We start from the raw sequence: 12,921 nt of genomic DNA, 5'->3' as shown, positions 1-12,921 counted from the left end.
CACATCGGACCAAAGCGTTTTTTGGACAAAATCAAGGACAGTGTGTATGTAACAAAACCAACCTCTGTAAGGGTTTGTCAGAAATGCACAATTCAATGGTGTGAAGTTACAAAACAAGATTCTTAAAACAACATAAAACAATTGCAGGGACACAAAAAGGAATTTGCATGTGTGGACAGCAATACATATGCTGTGGTTTCAGGGAAGTAGTGCGTCTACACCAGGTGTTTTGGCCGTTTGGAGTTGGGCTAGATGAGCCTCATAATTCATATGACCATCGTCAGGATGGGTTCTGTGAAAAATGACATCTGTGCTGCAGGGGAGGTAGACCACAATCAGACGGATGTATGAGCAAAATTATAATTTAGAATGAATAAATCAGAGGGTTGTGTGATCAGAGGGATTGAACACACACAGCTTACCTATGGGATAATTTCACAGGCACTGTATAAGAGATCCGCTAGCCGCATTGGCTGGTCTCTGGGTGATCCTGTTATGCAAAACAGAAAAGTGGGGAGGGGAGTTAAAAACCTTCCGCTAGCATATACATACTCATATAAAAATACAAAAGTGAAGTGTCTTATCTCTCACCGGAGATATCTAGGTAAGGAGGTCAAAATGTGGTATCTCAACACGATCAGCCGTTGGGTGCACAGCTATAAAGTAGATAAAAAAGTCACAGTGAGCGTCCAGGTTAAGCGGATCCTCATGCCAGACTAGACTGGACACTGTGGCGGCAAAATTACCTTGGATCGTGTATCGAGCAGGGCTGTTGATCTGCAGGAAAAAAGCGGACAGCGTCTCCTCGAGTTGCTGAGTCACTGGGGAGAGCCAGCAGCAAAGCGTTAGTAACGCTGTTGCCAAGGCTGCGTGGGTGTTTTATATTGCGGCCATCTTAGAATCTGGGTAGGATCGAGCGTACGAGAGGAATAGTGTCTTACGCCCGAACCAGTGGTGTATGATGGCGCTAAAACAATTAGAAGTGTGCCAGATGTTCAAGTGTTTGTGAAAAAGCAATTTAGGGGCTATTATTAACCAAGTGGTTGCCATGGCAGCCATAGGCAACGTGTAATTCTCAAAGAGTGTCAAGTATCGAGAGAGTAACATTGACCAACCGTGGGCAAACAATGAAGCAGTAAAATTAACGCATTGTGACAGTGGTGCATACCTTGAACACATAGTACGCTAAATGCAATGGGCAAAAATAAATGCATACAAATGCCTGGAACAATGAATGCATACATAGTTACATGGCCCTCAAAAGGTTATACTGGCTGATGGAGTACATATATCCTATAGGGAGAACACATGCATAGTTCCAACTGAAAATGTAAGTCACATTTATGGAGCAGGGTGAGTTAATGCTCAAAAATTCGAAACAACATTACAATGGAACATCAAAACATGACTCAGAAAATTACAGAAAGGACTTCCATTCTACTGAGACATTTAAACCGGCATGTACGGTGTTTAGTCTATGCACCCACCGTTGTTCTAACTGGGTGTGTGTTTTGTTCAAATCCCCTCCCCGTCTAGCTGGTTTTACTTTTTGGAGGACAAACCACCTAGATCAGTGTCCCTGTGATTCTTGCTAGTAAAATGTTCTACTAAGGGCTTGTCTGCTACCCTATTTCTGATACAGGAACAGTGTTCTGAGATACGCATTTTGATTGCACGTGTGGTCTTGCCTACATACAGAAGCTTGCATGGGCATTGTATTATATCTATAACACCCTTGGTGTTACAGTTGGTAAAATCGTTTCTTTTGCAGGGTCAGTGGGCAGGCCACACAGTGGCCGCATTTATGGTGTCCAGAAATTGGGGGTAGATCCCAGAGTGTATGCTGAGGTTGCGGGGGTGGCTCTATGAAGGTGTGAACAAGAGCATCTCTTAGATTCCTGTTTTTCTTAAAAGCGAAACAGGGCATATTTTGTAGAGTTCCGGGGTCGGTTACCAGGTGCCAATTCTTCTTAATAGTTTTTTGGATCAGAAGACTCAGGGGCCCAAAAGTGGTAACACATACCAGTCTTCCCAAATCTTTCTTTGGTTTGTTGCCCAAACAGATCTCTGTAGGGGTGTATCTCGCTCTTTTCTTAGATTGGTTAACGGCTTTCTTTGGGTAACCTCTTTCAGCGAGTAGTTGGGTCAATCCTTCCGCATGAAGATGGAACTTTTCCAGGTCGGAACAATTTCTACGAATTGTGAAGTGCAATAGACTATTGTGGTATGTTGGTTTTTCGAAGAGCTCAGTTTTTAGTCGGTCTCCCGTCTTATAGATATGGAGATCCAGGAAAACTATTTGGTGGTGATCCCAATGCATCGTAAACTTTATGTGGTTGTTTCTCAAATTGATCCAGGTGTGAAATTCTTGTAGTTCCAAAGGTGTACCCTGCCAGACGATGATTACATCGTCGATATACCTCTTCCATAAAGCGATGTTACCTAGGAAAGGGTTCTCTGGTGTGAACACATAGTTTTCTTCATACTTAGACATGTATAAATTGGCAATATCTGGAGCGAAGGTGGCGCCCATGCTCACACCCTTCACTTGCTTGTAAATCTGATTCTGGAACAGAAAGACATTTTCTGACATAGCCAATCTCGTGCACTGAAGGATGAAATTAGTTGGCGTGGAATCTTGGTCTGTTCTGGAGTTCAAAAAATCTCGTATTGCTTCGAGGCCTTCTTGTTGGGGTATAGATGTATATAAAGCCTCAACGTCCATTGTGACAAGCAGGCTATTGGTGGTGAGGACGATGTCATCAAGTAGGTTGATTGTACTGGTGGTGTCTTTAAGATAGGAAGGCATTTTCATGACAAAAGGTTTCAGAAAAAAGTCTGTATAAAGGGACAAAGGTTCCAGGAGGGATTTGCACGCTGAAACAATCGGTCTTCCAGGTTTTTTTTTTGAGTTTTTATGCATCTTAGGGAGGATATAGAAGGCCAGGATGCCCGAATTTTTGATTCTAACGTGTACAGCCCGTGGCTGTGGGCATTTGACAGACCACCACTCGGGTCAAAAACTGTTTTTGATATACCATTCTTTTTGTCCTGTTTCATCTATGGATAACGTCAATGTAGTCTCCTATACAGATGACTATTTTAAACAACTCTTAGGGGCCTCTTCCACACTACGTAACGAGGACGGTGTGCTCACAAGAGGTCTGACAGAAGATCAATTAGAAATACTTAACCAAAAGAAGAAAAGGAAAATTCGAACAGAACTACATGGTAAATTCATGCTCGAATACCTGAGAGCTGGGATAATCGCTGAATTCCTCCAGGTACGCAACATCCCCAGGGTTTTCACAGACAACCCGAAGTTCACGAAGAACTTCAGCGGGGTGGGGAACAAATGTAGCCGTGACTGGCTGATTTTGGTCATATATACGGCCAAAGAGGAATGCGACAAACAGGGTGCAGAATTGCTAGACCTAGAGAATTGAGTATTTTCTTCTTTAAGAAACTGCAGAGTTTATAAAAAACTGTGGGATGTCATGTGTATGAGCAAAGTGTTCTTGAACCTTTTCACTTGTGTGCTTTGTTCTTCAGTTAACCCTCCTGGGTAGAATAGGTTCCATACCAGGAGCCCGAATTTTTGATTCTGATACACACATGACAGTTGTACATGAGTGGCAGTGTCATACTTCAGACATGGCATCACACTCCCCAACACACATGTCATTTGTACTCACATACATGAGCAATTCCACAGCAATATTGTACCAGCCAGCACCATCCATACACATACAACAGCATGAGCATCCGAAGCTGAGCCTGACGTCACATGAAACACGGGGAGTGCACAACACATGCACACATGCCATCACACTTACATGCATGTGTACATGTCCACCAACTGTCACAGTGCTGAGATCGCCATCCATGTCACATCTGGCATTCAGCCTTCTACATGTCAGTGTCACATGCATCTAAGTTGTATCACAGTTGGACACTTGTCAAATACACACACATGCACATGTACACAGTGCAGATACATGCAGCAGAAACCACCATCCATGTGTGACACCACAACCATGCCAACGTACATACACAGAAATTCAAACATGTGTGCTCCCACACCTGCATTTGCCCAGCATGCTTACCAACACATACACCATCGATGTGTCTCACACCTGAGAGGACTCACATGTGGCAGCCTCATGCCCATGTTCATACACATCCCTACATGGCCCTACAAAAACACTTGTGCAACCTGCACACTACTGGCACACCACGACACGCATAGCGTCCAATCAGTATGCATGTACACTTACTGGTCGACTCCAGACGGGTCTGCCTCTCAAGGACCTGGACGTGGAGCTCTGGGCATATGCGTTCCAGGACCCTCATTTGGTGGTCGGACAGGTGGCCCCAGCGCCCCTTGGCATCCACTGCCTTCGAGAGGCGCTGGGCCTTGTTGAGGGTCCTGGACCTGAAGTCTCCCAGCGCTTCTTGACATGTTGTAAGTCGCGGACTGCCACCCCCTCCGCGTGGATGGCAGTCACGATGTCCATCCAGATCCTGGTCCGTCCTTCATAGTCGGCGCGCAAACTTCCAAAGAGGGCATCATACTGCCCCAGGACTTGCTCCACCAGGACACCAACTTCCCTGGCACTGAAGCTGGTGGACCTCTGCCTCTCTGGCTGGGGGTTGCCAGTGGTGCCAGATGGTGTTGTTGCCGACATGGCAACCCCAGAGGCAGGAGTGGGTGGGCAACTGGGTCCTGGGGCTGGGCTGTGGAGCAATGGTATCCCAGTCAGGAGTCTTCGGTTCGAGCAGGGGTGGTCACAGCCACTGCACCCCTGGCTGACGTAAGGCAGCAAATAGCAGGGCACGTGGGCAGCAGGCAGTCAGGCAGCAGCAGATGGCAGGTGGGAGCATGCTCGGGGCTCTGGGGGGCAGTAATTCGGCCTTCTGGGCAGGAGCGTGGTCTTCTGTGTGTTTTTGCGTGGCCAGCTTGATACGGAGTGATTTGGCACGTGAAAAAATTGCACGTCAGCGTGTAATTCGAGGAGAGGCCCCTTAGCGCGTAAGCGCGTCTGTGATGTTATGCGCGCGGGCGTTTCCCTCGTGACGTCGGCATAGTGGTTCAGCGCGTGTGAAAAAACTGCACGTCCGCATGTGAATGCGTGTAATCCGAGGAAAGGGCCTACGCGCGTAAGTGACGTGACGCGCGCAGGCGTTTCCCTCAGCACAGGTTAAAGGTGAGCGGGGCCAGCAGTTCGCTGTACGTGCTTTTCGTGGAGACCGACGTGTGTTGCTGCTTCGTGTTGTTTCGCGCACCATCACAACTTCACAGCTATCAAGGACGTATCTCTTCTTTTGGCGGGGTATTGGCTACGCGTGTTTTTCTGCATCGCACTAGTCAGACGGTGAGTCGCGCACGCTATTTTTGCCACTGCGGGTGCCCCTGTGTATCGCACCCATTTATGAGGTCATAGTAGCCTGTGTGTCCCACGCGTACGTGTTTTTCGTGTTACTGGGTGTCACCGCGTACTGCGGGAGGTTGATTCCACGCACGTAGGCTGCAGGCTTGCGTGCACGGTTTTACTGCAGTTTTGGGGTGCCTGAGCGTTGCGTGACCCGTCACTACATCACCGGGGTCACATACAGCCTTGCAGGTGCAAGGGGGCTGTTAACATCTTGCAACCCACCCCCTTCACCCCAATTGCCCAGGTCAATTGTGGTGTACACCTCCCATTGGCACTACTCCATCTGTGCTGGCACTACTACATCTGTGCCATGGTTGGGAGGCCACCAAAGGTGAGGGGCGCCTCAGCTGGGCGTCCTCCTCGTGGCGGGCGTGGTCAGGGACGTGGCTGGGGTGACCAGGGAGTAGGGGGACTCCAAGGTGTCGAGGGTGGCCGCAGAGGGGGAAGAGGCAGGGGTGCGCCACTTGAGCACGATGTTGTGCCATGTGTCGGTGCAGTCATGCACCACCCCCTGTGGTTCTTTGGAGATGCAGCTTCTGCATCTGGCACTGGCGCCTGTGTGACCCGGCAGTCCGTTTCATCCACTGTCACGGGCCCAAGGGTAGTGGTAGCTGCAGGTGCAGCTGTGGACACCACCACCCAAATACAAATGCCATATCATATCACCCAGGCTCAGGGTCTGTCAGCGCAGGCTGCGTTGGCACTTGAAGAGCCCTTGGAAGATTTCCAACAGGCCAGGAGGGAAACCGTAGGGGCACGCAGGGCTGCCCTGACCAAGACACGTGTCCCTGGGGCAGTTATGTCATATGCTGCCCCGAACAGCCGGGTGTTGGTAAGTGCAGGGGCAGATGCACCCAACAACTCCCCGGTTGTGAGTCTGCCAACCAGGACAGTTGCGGTCAATGACCCTGCCACAGCGGATGTTGCTGCGCAGGGTCCATTAGAGGGCACCCAGCTGCCACTGACACAAGTCAGGCCTTTGGTCGTCCCTCCACCTGCCACTCCCTTGGCTCAATCCACCGAACCCACTGGCCATACTGATCAGGGCGGCATTAGCCAGCCAGGGTCTGCGCCACAATCCAAGAGGAGCACAGGCTGGGACCCCACACACAGCCACGACCTCCTGCATGTCGAGGAAGAAGCCTTTCTGCAACCAGGAACTGGACTTCCTCGTGGACTACGTGCAGGACCACAACCGTGGCATGCTAGTGGGTGCTAATTGTCAGACTACGGCTGCCCACCGTGATACCCACAGTAAGCAAGTTGTGGAACATGTGAGTGCATTCAGCCATGAGTTGCGCACGGCGCAAGAGTGCAAAAAGCGTTGGAATGACCTCAAACGCAGCGCTAAGGCTAAGCGTGCCTCAAATTACAACTTGACTCTGGTGACTGGCAGTGGGCCTGCACCAGTGGAGGAAGACCTCACTCCGCATGAGTCACTTGTTGCGGAGTTCATACCATCTGAATCGGTCGAAGGAGTGGGAGAGATGCTGGACTTTGACCTCCTGCACGTCGAGGAAGAAGCCTTTCTGCAACCAGGAACTGGACTTTCTCGTGGACTACGTGCGGGACCACAGCTGTGACATGCTAGTGGGTGCTAATTGTCACACTACGGCTGCCCACCGTGTTACCCATAGGAAGCAAGTTGCGGAACATGTGAGTGCATTCCGCCATGAGGTGCGCACGGCGCAAGAGTGCAAAAAGCGTTGGAATGACCTCAAACACAGCGCTAAAGCTAAGCGTGCCTCAAATTACAACTTGACTCTGGTGACTGGCAGTGGGCCTGCACCAGAGGAGGAAGACCTCACTCCGCATGAGTCACTCGTTGCAGAGTTCATACCATCTGAATCGGTCGAAGGAGTGGGAGAGATGCCTGACTTTGATGCCCAGTCCAGTGAGTGTTGATGCGTGTTTATTGAGGACGTGTGTGTTTTACTTGTGTGATGTGTTGTGCATGACTGCCACTACATGTCACGTGTACATGGTTCTGATGTGCAAGTAATGCAATGCTTCCCTGATGCACGTCTGCTCTGCTGGATGGAGGACATGTGGAGCAGATGGGGACTGTCCGCATCACCACTATTGCACCCTACTCACATGCTGGTTACCAGTATGCCCCTCCGGTCCATGTTTCAGCTCACTGGCCCTTCTGCAATTAGCATGGGGTGACCTTCCTCTCAGCCCAGGGACAATGTCATAGCATGAGTGACGTGCATGTGTCCTCTGCCTGCATGAGGGTACTCCATGTAGGCATGCTCCCTTGCCCCTCCACCCCCCGCTCTGCACCCCAATTCCACCTTTGCACTGGTCTGCTTCAATATTGCCGTTGGGTACTTCCCTGTTCATGCGTCCTGTGTACATGCTAACTTCCAGCGGCCAATCTGCCAGACATATGCTGTGTGGTACATCCTTAGTACTTGAAGCAGGTTATCTCACTTGTACTGAGCAGAGGTCAGATGCCCAGCAGGGACATGAGTGCCCATTCATGCTCCATGTGCATTCCACGCATGCCCCTATGTGTCCTTGACTGGATGATCACTGTAATACAAGTCCTGGGTGACATAGGGTCCTCCCTATGATCCCAGAGGCTATGCGCCCCCCTGTAGTAGCTGCATTTGTCCTCTCACGGTTGGACTATTGCAATTCCTTATACCTCGCCCAGCCAATGGGCCTTCTCCAACGTCTCCAACGCACACAGAACCTGGCAGCCAGACTGGCCACAGGTTCCCCCTATGGAGCTCATATCTCGCCCAGACTTCGCCAACTCCACTGGCTCCCGGTGGCCCAGCGAGTTAAGTTCAAGTCACTGTGCATTGTTCACCGGGCAATCCAGGGCCTAGGCGCTGAGTTTCTTCAAACCAAATTTGTCCGTTATATCCCGGAACGCAATCTTCGCTCCCTGAACACCAACCTTTTGGTGGTTCCTAAGTATAACCGGGAAAGACTCGGTGGCAGAGCCTTTTCCATTGCTGCGGCAAGGCTGTGGAACACCCTTCCACTGCCACTCAAGTCCATCTCCAACCATCTGGCTTTCAGGAAAGCCCTGAAAACTACTTTATTCTAGCCCTCCGACTATTACTGTTCTCTCTGTTTGATAGCTTCCTCATCAGCGCCATGATGCCCCTGGGCGACTGTGCGCTCTACAAATTCAGGTAACATAACATAACATAACATACATTGCATGGCATTTCATCAGCCTTCCCATGTCCACTGTGGCTCAGTACTGCGTTGCACACATGTTTAGGGCCTGACAGTCTGTGTGTGTCACAGGCCTCAGCCTGTTTAATGGCCAATGACTCTGTCCAACTGGTGTAGTGTCTTCTTCACACGTGGGTGTACTCCAGAGGTTTCATCATGTGTCCTGCTTACTGTCCCATCATCATTTGCTGGGTTGTCACTTGATTCACATGATGCTGTTGATGCTAGTCAACACGGTCTGTCAAAACACAGTTCTATGTTCGGCCTTTTGATACCATGCTAGGCATCCCTGCATTTGCACTTGGGGGGAGGGGTGGTTTGCTTGTAGACATGCTACCCATTGAATGCACATTGCACGTGATGCCTGAAGTTGACCTTGCAATGCCTTCACATTTTATGACACACATCATGAAGTTCTTTTACATGTAGATAGTGAGTAACATACATATTTGCTGCACTGCATTGACCCACTTCAGTGCAAGCTGACACCTTTTGACATGCCTAATCACAGAAGCAATTTCAAGTTGACCCAGCATGCATGGCAGGTTCTATTTTGTGTGTAACATATCTGCTTGATGTGTTTGGTGTCTGTGTGTGTGTGTCGTGTGCTTCTAACATGTGTAGTGACCTTATTTCTCTCTACTTTTCAGATGATGACGCAATGGAGCCAGAGGATGGTGTTGTCATGCCAGGCACAGGGTTGTTCTCACTACAGCAACCCGGCACAAGTGGGGGTCGTGGGGTGGTAGGCCACGAAAACCCACATGTGCTACAGTCCATCTTGTCTCTGGCTGGCATAGAGTCCAGCCCTGATGACCACTCTGACGTCCATGTCGAGTTGGACGAGCATCAGGTCCATATGTCAGGGGTGAGTGATTCTGATGTGGACACTCCTCTGTCCGCGACACCTGCACTGAGGGGTCAGACAGTCTTGGAACCTCCGCCTGTGGTGGATCGGGACGCAGGGTCACCCTCCACACCAGTCACTGATGTGCGTGGGCCATCACGTCGACGGGGGCATGTAGTCGTGCAGCCGCGGACGGTGCCAACACAACGAGGAAACCCAGTCCTTGGGACCCGCAGGGGTCAAGCCCAGCAACGCAGTCGCCGCGTGCAACCGCAGTATACTGAGTGGGAGCAAGACATGACTGCCAATTCTTAATGGCAGGGGACAGCAATGGAGAACATCGCTGAGAGCATGGAGCGTGTGGCCCAATCCGTGCTCCCCCCTGCTAGGCTGGTGCTTCTCCAACAGCAGGCGGCATGGTCCATGGCCCGCTCGCTCAGGCTGGGCATGGCGGCCTCAGACAGGGCACGCCCGGCTGAAATGTTGTCTCTGCGTAAAGCAATTGCTGCTCACGCAGAGGCACACATGGAGGCCCTGAGGCAAGAGTATGCTTCCCTCAGATCCACTCTGGGTGTCCTTATGATGTCCCAGAGGGAGCGGGCAGAGGAGAGGTTTGCGCAGCTTGAGCGTACCATCTCGGCTGAGCTACATGCTTGCCGGGAGGTGCAGCAATTGTCCAGCCAGGGCTTGCAGGAGGAACTCCATGTTACACGTGCTACCTTGCAAGAGGAAGCACGTGTATCACGGGAGGTTCTACATGCAGATCTACGTGTGATCGCCGCACAGAACCAGGCTCACCCGTCCGGCAGACTTGCTGCCGATGAGGGGCAAGCTGCGGCTAGGCGTGGTCAGGCTCCTGTGCCATGTCCTCCTTTCCAGGATGAGCCAGACTCGGACGACAGTCTATCTCCCACATAGGTCGGGCTGTGCAGGTGTTGAGCCCATGGAGGTTTTTTTTTTCCTCAACATCATCGCATATGGGTGTTGAGCAGCACCCTGTACCTCCCCACTCCTGGGTGCCTCCCCCCTGGGTCGTATGTGGCCATTTTTGATTTTTCTTTTAGTTTAGTTAGTTTAGTTTCAATTTGATAGTTAGTTTAAATAGGTAATGTAGGTTTTTCATAGTTAGTGTAATTAGTTAATATAGTTTAAAATTGTTTGTCTATTGTGCTTTCATGTGACGGTGTGGTGCTTTGTGGCTTTTGAGAGCATCCACTGTCTGTTCCAACTGGGCCCTTCAAGCTTGTCTTGTGTATGTGTTTGCAGCTTGGGGTCTTTGACTCACATATGCCACTCCTGCTTCCCTTATCCATGGGCTCGCAAGGATGGTTCGATGTAACAGCCTATTACACAAGGGCTCTGGACTGTCATATCTGTGGCATGTCTGCTGCTGTGAAACTTGTGTTAACACCCCTAGTGGGGATGATAGGGGTGTTATTGACCACTGTTCTTCATTCGCTAGATGGGGGGTTTCATGATTGATGTGTACATTCATTGCTATTCATTGTGTAGTATATTATCTATACTGTACATGTGCTTGTTGCAATTCATGGCGTAGATGGTGTGTTCAACAGTTTGCCTGTGAAAGACGGACTGATGGTGTGATTTGTGATGTACGTCTCTGACATGGTCCAGTCATGTAATGCCTGAAGAGACACACACAGATGATTTTAAAGCATTAATCATGTGTTTCATGCACATTCTGCAGGGGGATGAGCCTCCAAACCACCTTTGCCAGCAGACATGGGCCATTGGACGTCTGGAAGCTGGACACATTTGGTGGTGCCGACATGTGCATGTGTGCGCAAGCAGAGGCACAGGGATTGCGCTCATGCATCTGAAAACAGCTGACGTGTTTCAAGGGACTCCAGGCAAAGTGAGCAGCACACGGGGGCCACAATGCAGCAGACCTTCCATCTGGCCAGTTGCACATGCATGCTTAGTAGCAGCACTGACGGTGGGCTTGGACAAATATTGGTGTTGAAGCGCACAATACAGCTGAGATGCGTTGGTGGACTAATGGCTAGTTGATGGGAAAGTTGTCTTGGGCACCTGCAGGGCCAGTGGCACATACCTTCCGGTCCACCATGGTCCATTGAGGCACTTGTATTACAAGACATGGAAAGAAGCAGCTCACAGGGACAGACAGCAAGGGTCAGACTTGTGTGCAGTGCATTTCATTACCATGTAGAATTTGACACATGCACTACCTACTTTATTTGGGTCATGGTGGAACACGACTTGTTCTGAAGTCATACCTTGCTATTTGCTTCTGGCTGCTTACCCAGGGAACATTGCATGTTGTGTGATTCGTGACACAATGGTCTTCCATTTGCAATGCACCCAGCGGCGCATGACTTACTGCATTGACTGTGTATGAACCATCACAGTGGTAATGTTACGTATGGGTACGAAGCATCCACAACAGATTGTTTGTTTGTAGAGTATTTTGTTACTTTGGGGCATATATGGTGGTGTGTTTGTGTGTTATGGGCACGCACAGATTAGTAACTGTGGCTCTCTTTGCAGCATTAAACTGCTCCTGTTACCTGACCTGAGAGTACGCAGGCAGGAGGCCAGCACTCACCCCAGAGATAAGTTTCTCCTTGTCTTCCATTTGAGTAATTTGTTACTATGTGCATGATGATCAGGTTTGGTGTACTTGTGTATGTGTAAATGTGAGGAGTAGATTTTTGTGCATTTCCTACTTTCCCTTGTGAATCCTACTCCCCTCTCCTGCCCCTCATTCCGGTTATCCAGTATAGCAATGCCTGTCCCGACTGTATATCCCTGACCCTCCTTCCCCACCAGGGTCTCAGAGGCCTGTGTGAGTTTGACCTTGCAGGCACCCCGACCACGGTGGGGGTGGTTGGCTCGTGCCACTCCTGCACCTGTACACGTGAGCTGTGACAGTACACATCAGTTCTTGGTGCATTATTCTGTGTTATGTACCACACATGGTACACATACTGTTGTGACATAGTTTTACTGTGCTATCTTGGTTGTTACGTCATTGTGGTAGTACTTGGGCTTTGTGACATACTGCTACTTCAAGTCATCTACTGGTTTGTTTTGCTGCCTGCAGGATTTTTGCTTGGCTTCTGTGTTGGCCTGCTTTCAGTTCTCTTTGATTTGGTGTTTTTGCAAGTCAAGGTGGCCTCTGAGGGTGCTGGACACTTTTTGCACACAAGGTGGGAGATGTTGACAAAGGGGAAGGGTGATCCTGTGGCCAGGTGAACTTCAAGGATGAAGGCTACATAACCCAGGTGCTGTTGTTCAGTGGGTCATGGTGATTTGTGAGGGACGGGGGGTGTTTTGTTGTTGACAGTTGCCTTGCCCTACAGTGTGATGCGCACCCTGACATTGTAATTGCGGTATCCTATGTACATGATGTATTCTGCTGATCAATGCCTGTTCATGTGTTGTGTTTAGCTTTCAGGT

This window comes from Ambystoma mexicanum, chromosome 9 (assembly GCF_040938575.1).
Source record: "Ambystoma mexicanum isolate Mex_15411 chromosome 9, UKY_AmexF1_1, whole genome shotgun sequence".
NCBI lineage: Eukaryota > Metazoa > Chordata > Amphibia > Caudata > Ambystomatidae > Ambystoma > Ambystoma mexicanum.
The sequence above is the reverse complement of the archived record's forward strand: the minus strand, read 5'-3'. Positions refer to the sequence as shown.